We start from the raw sequence: 7,500 nt of genomic DNA, 5'->3' as shown, positions 1-7,500 counted from the left end.
TAAACATGATGCAGTGGCTACAAATAGTTATAAAACAGATATCAGATTTTTTCATAATATTGTTTTTGCGAGAAATGTGCCACAAGAGGTTTTATGCTTTATTTTAAAGCTGCACTATGTAACCTTTGCAAAAAGCACGAAACTACAAGTAACTTGCGGAGGAACATTGTTTTGGTCGTTACGTGAGTCGCACTTCGGCTCCGTGATTCTGCGGATGATTCTGATGTTTTTAAACGCAATGCTGTGATCATGATTACAGATGATCGCTTGATCATCACTAACAACATTACAACTCTCCCAATCTGAAAACTATGTTTTATGAGCAGGTAAATAGTAGTGATGGGAGAAACAAAGGTCTTTGTAACTTTGAATCAATTGAACCAATTGCTTCACAAAATGATTCAGTTTTTCGAAGCGCTCAAAACAGCATAAATGCAGAAAACAGCTCAAACATGCATAAAACACTTTTTTTTTAAATAGCTGAAAATGTTTTATTGAAATGCAATTACAATTAATGAATCATCTAATTGTGCGACGGTATACGTTTTTTAAACTTAAAGTATAAGGCTTGTTTTGTTTGTTTTAAGCAGAAATTGGTTAATCAAGTTACTCTTCCTTTTTATTATACAAGTGGGTGATTAATAATTTGTCTGCCAGTTTTCAACTTTTTTAAACTGATTTTGATTAGTTTCGAAACAGAAGCCTCATTTACTAAAATCACATGACTTAAGCAGTTTGATACTCGCTCCGAATCACTGGTTCGAACAAATGAATCGAAAAGGTTTCCAATCTTCACAAAGCATCGTTTTTATGCTATTGTTATTGTTTTGACTTGTTGAAATCACTTGTTTTAGAATAATGTTACAAACGTTTGAAAATGCTAACTTTATTTCTTCATATCAGATAACAGGGGAAACACTTGGCAAGACAATTCATAGGCAAATAGACCAAAGTAGAAGGCCTAACTGGTTTAGAGATTGGATTTGTTACCAACATACACATTGTTTTGTTAATATATTCAACGCATAGTAAACTATGTTGATTCGTGTTTTATTACAGATGTGTCGCTTGCAAATTCTTCGGTTCGAAGTTCACTTGTGACTTTAAACTACTGACCTTCTTTACTTTATACAATAGGGATGCACTAATGATGATGAATGAATGCAGCTTCCCTTGTCAAGTCTATTTTGTGATTAATTAATTTCATACTGTACAGCGCGAGAGACTGCTTTAGAGACATGCGTGTATTTGTGAATAGGACGTGCATAAAGTGGAAATACTTGCGTTTTGCATACTTTTACACAATTTTTTCATCACTAATTATATCACCAGCACACCAATTTGAGAGAAAAGTTGGACGGCAACATAAATTGGAGAATGTTGTTCCTTCTGCATCTTGAGCTAATAATAGAAATAAGTATATATTTTACTTCATAGCCTTCTTGTTCTGTTCTTTTTATTTCTGGTTTTAAATTAGTAATATTAAAAATCCATAATACAGACCCTGATTCCTGGAAGTTGCATAAAACAAGCTTTCTGTTTTTGGGTCTAATATGCAAAACAAGGTATCCTAAGAAGCAGTATAATAAGGCTTCTTAGATTCTGGACAGCCTTCAAGTAGGGAACGTGTATATGATGCCTAAAAGAAAGAGTGAGAGAGAGCAAGAGCACTCAGGGGTGATGGATCGAGTGCCCACTGTGTCTTTTCTCTGGCCATCCATATGGAATGATATCATACTCTCATCTCCAGAGTATAGAGGGGGAGGGGCCGGAGCAATGACTTCGGAATATTAATGAGGCGTGACAGAGCTGAAGTCACTTTCTTTCTGGCAGTGAGCCACGCCTCTTTAATAGAGCCACGCCCCCTCTGACCAGCAGCAGCAGTAGAGAGCTGCCACACTCTGTGCCTGATTACCATCCACTTCACACACACACACACACACACTGAATCTTCAACACAACCTCTATGTTTTGGAGCTCTGAAAAGCAACCAAATGCCTACAAATCAAGCCAATATCATACACCCTGGAGTGAGACACACACACACACACACACACACACACTGGCGCCGGACACAATCACGGCTGCTTCTGTGTTTGCTTTACAGGCTTAGTGTGTGTGTGTGTGTGTGTGTGTGTGTGTTTCTCTGGTGGTGTGATTAAATTCAGATAAAGGGATGTGCCACATGCGCTCAACCTGCTTTAGCATGCAGGGTGTGCACCACACAGGGTAATCGCTACGAGTGCACCATCCGCTCCACAGCCACTCCCACTAATCACATTTACAACACACACACATTAATTTGCTCTCAGTCACACACACACACACACACACACACACACACCTTTCTGTGAACTGTTCTTAAATTAACACTTTTTTTTCTTAATCTAAAGAACATTTTAATAACCAAAATAAAATGTTCCACTTTAAAGAACCTTTTGAGCAATGAAAAGGTTCCATGGATGTTAAAGGTTCTTCATGGAACTGTAAATGCCAATAAAGAACCTCTTCATGGTCTACATTCTTGAAAATAAAGGTTCCTTATTGACATCAATCATTCCATAAAGAACCTTAGCATCGCACAAAAAGTAGTTTATAATCTTGAAAGTAAAGGTTCTTTATAAGCACTGATGGTTTCATGAAGAACCTTTGCAACCCATTGAACCCCTGAATGTTCTCTGTAGTGGAAAAAAAGGTTCTTTTAATAACTGGTTACTGAAAGGAAACCAAAAATGGATCTTCATTATTACAAAGGTTACAAAAGAAGGTTTTTAGAATGATGTCAATAAAATATTTGGTTCCCAAAATAACTTTTTTTGTAAACAGTTCTTACACCATCAATGCCAATATAGAACCTTGATTTTTAAGAGCATCACTGTGAAAAAAAATATTTATTCAATGTTGAACCTTTATTTTTTATTAGTGAAGTTTCTTTAGATTATTCAAATGTTCTTTATATTACTGAAACAAAAGAAATGTTCTTTTAAGAAACAAAGAAACGAAACCGTTTGAGCAAAGACTGACGCTGCACCGTAAACGCATGAGAGTTAATGATATCAGTGGGCGGAGACCTCATTTGCATAATGAGGACATATTTAATGAGAGAGAGAGAGACCCGAACACCACCTGAACTGAGGATGAAACATAACTCTGAAGACGCAAGATACACAAAACACACACACGCACACTCACTCACACTCGCATAACACACTGACACACAAGAGCGCGCGCGCGTGCGTGCGTATCCAAGCCCTCAGCGCGCGGTGGAGAGACCAGTGCGGTCCCGCGCGCTGTCATTTCAGGACTGCTTCTGCTCTATCAAACTCTCTCTTTCACACACACACACACACACACACATGCACTAGAGCACGGGCGCGCGTACATACACACACTGGCGTGTTGGAACGCGCTGGCGTCGCGCAGTTATTCTCTTCGCGTCTCCGGGACTTTTTAGCTCTCTGTCTTCTCCAGGTGAGTGGATCTCCTCAAATCTCTCTGTATTCTCCTCAGCAGCAGCTCGAGAACACGGAGGGACGATGCGTCTGTCTGTCAGGTGTGTGTGTGTGTGTGTGTGTGTGTGTGTGTGAGAGAGAGAGTGCTGATATGTAATTTTGTTGCAAGCGAACTACTGGTGGTACCATACACCGTATTCATGCACCATGGTATTTTGCAGCACATAGTTTAAGTTAAGAGACTGACAGGTGAAGGTGTTGCGGAAGAGAATTGGATCAGTTTATGTGACAAAGTTGCTGTTTGAAAAATGTTCCAGTGTGTTGCAATGTCCAAAATACTTCATATATTTCAAATATTTAATTGTTCTTTTACAAAACTGGTATGGTGTATGCATGCATAATAAATACCTAATATGTGCTTTATTTGAGTCATAATCGGATTAATAAGCCTGAATCTATTAGTTCACACCAATTAAAACCATTTTTAAGGATCTAATGTAGTAGAAATAACTACACTAGTAAAGCATTACCTTGATTCTATATAATTTCTATATTTATATGTATTCAAAATATGATATATAAGCCTGAACTGATCTGAATGCATTAGTTCACACCAATGAAAGTCATTTTAAGTATCCAGTGTAGTAGAAATAACTCATATTTAAACTTTTACAATATTTAAATGAAGGTAATACCACAATACTTTGAGATTTACCATGATTACCATATGCCATGGTACTTTTATATTTAGCATGATATTGTATGATTTCCTCCTTTTTCATATGGTATAGTATTTACACATAATAACCCCCCCCCCCCACCCCACCCCCAAAAAAATACCGTAGTCTGACAGGTGATCTTATAGGAAAACATGATTATTTGATTGCTCAGTGCAGTTTATGAGCCACAGATGAATTGTGTGTGTGTGTGTGTGTGTGTTTTATTAATTATTTGACGTCTGGTAGTTCTCAGCGATTCAGTGGTGGAGCAAAGCTTTCTGTATAATTGAGTTACTGTCCCTGCGCCTGGCGCCACAGACTGACTACAAAAGAGTGTGTGTGTTCAGGTCAGGGTTTGTGCGCAGTAATTATAATTACCTTGTTTTAAATACACTGGCAGTTTAAGTCCCTGAAGGACGCTTGCACAAGCTGTTGTCTGTGTTTGTGTGTTCTGCTGTAAGAGCTAGAAACAGGACCCGTGAGAGACACTCGCTGTCCAGCGCTGATAAGACGGACCTCAGAACTCTGAGCTGAAGCCCGAGTCTGAGCCTAGCAGAATAAATCTGTTAGAGCCACCTGACGCCACAACACTATACCAGTACTGTGAGAGAGAGAGAGAGAGAGAGAGAGAGAGAGTGTGTGTGAGAGAGAGATAGAGAGAGAGAGAGAGAGTGTGTGTGAGAGAGAGAGAGAGAGAGAGAGTGTGTGTGAGAGAGAGAGAGAGAGAGAGAGAGAGAGTGTGTGTGAGAGAGAGAGAGAGAGAGAGAGTGTGTGTGAGAGAGAGAGAGAGAGAGAGTGTGTGTGAGAGAGAGAGAGAGAGAGAGAGAGAGTGTGTGTGTGAGAGAGAGAGAGAGAGAGAGTGTGTGTGAGAGAGAGAGAGAGAGAGTGTGTGAGAGAGAGAGAGAGAGAGTGTGTGTGAGAGAGAGAGAGAGAGTGTGTGTGAGAGAGAGAGAGAGAGAGTGTGTGTGAGAGAGAGAGAGAGAGAGAGAGTGTGTGTGAGAGAGAGAGAGAGAGAGAGAGAGTGTGTGTGTGTGTGTGTGTGTGTGAGAGAGAGAGAGAGAGAGAGTGTGTGTGTGAGAGAGAGAGAGAGAGAGAGAGAGAGTGTGTGTGAGAGAGAGAGAGAGAGAGAGAGAGTGTGTGTGTGTGTGTGTGTGAGAGAGAGAGAGAGAGAGTGTGTGTGTGTGTGTGAGAGAGAGAGAGTGTGTGTGTGTGTGTGTGTGTGTGTGTGAGAGAGAGAGAGAGAGAGAGAGAGAGAGAGTGTGTGTGTGTGTGTGTGTGTGTGTGTGTGTGAGAGAGAGAGAGAGAGAGAGAGAGAGAGAGAGAGAGTGTGTGTGTGTGTGTGTGAGAGAGAGAGAGAGAGAGAGAGAGTGTGTGTGTGTGTGTGTGAGAGAGAGAGAGAGAGAGAGAGAAAAAAGAAAAAGAAAAGAAAAGCCTTTAAACAGACAATGTTACATGAACACCATGAATCTCTTTATGTTGATATGACATCTCAAGAAAAGAGGACGAATCTGATCTTCTATACAGAGAGAAGCCTCATCTGGAAAAGTGTTATTAGTAAATATTTCCCCTACACTAAGAAGAAGGGAATCTGTAAAGGATGTCAGATCTGTATTTTTGAATCAGCTGATCACTCCTCCCATTTCCAAACCATCAATCTGTACAACAGTGGAACGGTTTCTTAATTCAAGGAAATGAAGCTAGTCTCGAAGCTTTTGAAAAATCTTTTCCCCTTTTAAAGCAGATAGTTTAGGAGGAAACAGAGGAATCTGAGGATTAGAATGAAGTCCCTACTCTCCGGTCAGCACATCTCCAGCCCCATGTGATGAACTGATCACTGAGCAGACCACACACACTCACAGTTATCTCCAGTGTCTTCCCCAGAAGATGGCTCTGCTAGAGATGGAGGTGTCAGAATTAAAGCAGCTCATCCTGAGCCACCCAGATGAATTCACCATCAGTAATCTCAGGGCTGAAATTAAGGAGTTGCACAACATCAACATGAAACTTGAGGCCGAAATGTTAAAAATGAAAGAGGACTCAATACAGAGAGAAAGAAAGTTTGAGAAAAACATACATGAGTTAAAAGAAAAGCTGAAAGAACAGACTGCAATGTGTTTAGAGCTTAAAAACAAGGAGAATCTCCCAACAACAGCTGCACTGAGAGTAACCTGCGGCTCCATCATGAAGAGACGTCACACAGCTCTGCACCTGCAGATTCAGTTAAGGAGCGCGCTCACACATCACAGAGGACCCCAAGGACTCAGACCTCAGTTCTTCTTCTGATGGACTCCATTGGAAAAAACATTGAACCCAAGAAACTCTTCCCCAGACAGAGAGTTCTAGCGCTCCACTGCAGAAACACCGAACGCGTTCATGAACTGCTCAGTAATGATGATCTCGGCAGCCCGCAGTGTGTTGTCATTCACACAGGTACAAATGACCTCCATAAGTTAAATGAAGGTACAGCTAAGGCAATACATGAGATGGCAGAGAAAGCCTCACAGACATTCCCCGCTTCACATGTACTGGTCTCCACCTTGCTCCCGCGGCTCGACGTCCCTCCCTCTGTGATCGATCAGATCAACGAAGAGATCCGTTACTCCTGCTCCAGTCTGCCCAACGTGCACTTAGTCCATCACAGCTCTGTAAGACCATGGCACCTGTATGACGGGCTCCACCTAAATCAGGATGGAGTCAGGATTTTTGCCAAAGCTATCAAAGATGTTGCTCTTGGATGCTTTCCAACAACTGACAGCCGTTCGATGCATCTGGACCTTCATCTCACTCGAGACCACCACTAGACTTTCACAGACATCCCAGGACTTTAGGATGGTCTCACAGACAGCAGGAGAGTGAGCTCTACACTGAAGGCCGACCCCAGCGCCGGACACCCAGCTATGCCCAGGTACTGTCCCAGCAGACGCCCTCATCATCCGCTCAGGAACTACTCCCCATTAGTGAGGTGGGAGAAATTAAACCACTGCTAAACCTTCTCTGCAACAAAATGCTCAACTAAAATCTACAAGAATTGTTCACAACACAATAATTATTATCATTGTGATTATTTTTATATTCCCCCATCAGATTCCCTATACTACGACAATGAAGTATCCCACATTTTACAAGAAGAAATTAATGAATAACAAATTCTTGGGAAAATTTTATTATGTGGAGATTTAAATGCTCGAACTGGTTCAGAACTAGACCATATTGATAATTCAGGAGATAAACATCTGTTCACACATTTACCCCAAGATCTCTTCAGTACTCTACCGAGAAGAAATAGCCAGGATACTGGAGTCAATAGACACGGGAAAGAGATAGTCCAC

The 7,500-nt window shown here is 41.0% G+C and overlaps 1 protein-coding gene across 2 annotated transcripts in view; it reads left to right on the top strand.

Moving 5' to 3' along the window:
* The first annotated feature begins 3,222 nt into the window (after positions 1 to 3,222).
* LOC132123144 (endothelin-converting enzyme-like 1) overlaps positions 3,223 to 7,500 on the top strand; it is a 39,966-nt gene continuing 35,688 nt past the window's right edge. For both annotated transcript variants that reach the window (XM_059533697.1, XM_059533696.1), the window contains exon 1: positions 3,223 to 3,471. The gene's annotated coding sequence lies outside the window, so the exon portion shown is untranslated. The remainder of the gene's footprint in view (positions 3,472 to 7,500) is intronic.

The sequence above is a fragment of the Carassius carassius genome, chromosome 41 (genome assembly GCF_963082965.1).
Source record: "Carassius carassius chromosome 41, fCarCar2.1, whole genome shotgun sequence".
Taxonomy (NCBI): domain Eukaryota; kingdom Metazoa; phylum Chordata; class Actinopteri; order Cypriniformes; family Cyprinidae; genus Carassius; species Carassius carassius.
Note: the sequence above shows the minus strand (reverse complement) of the source record. Positions and strands in the feature narration are given on the sequence as shown.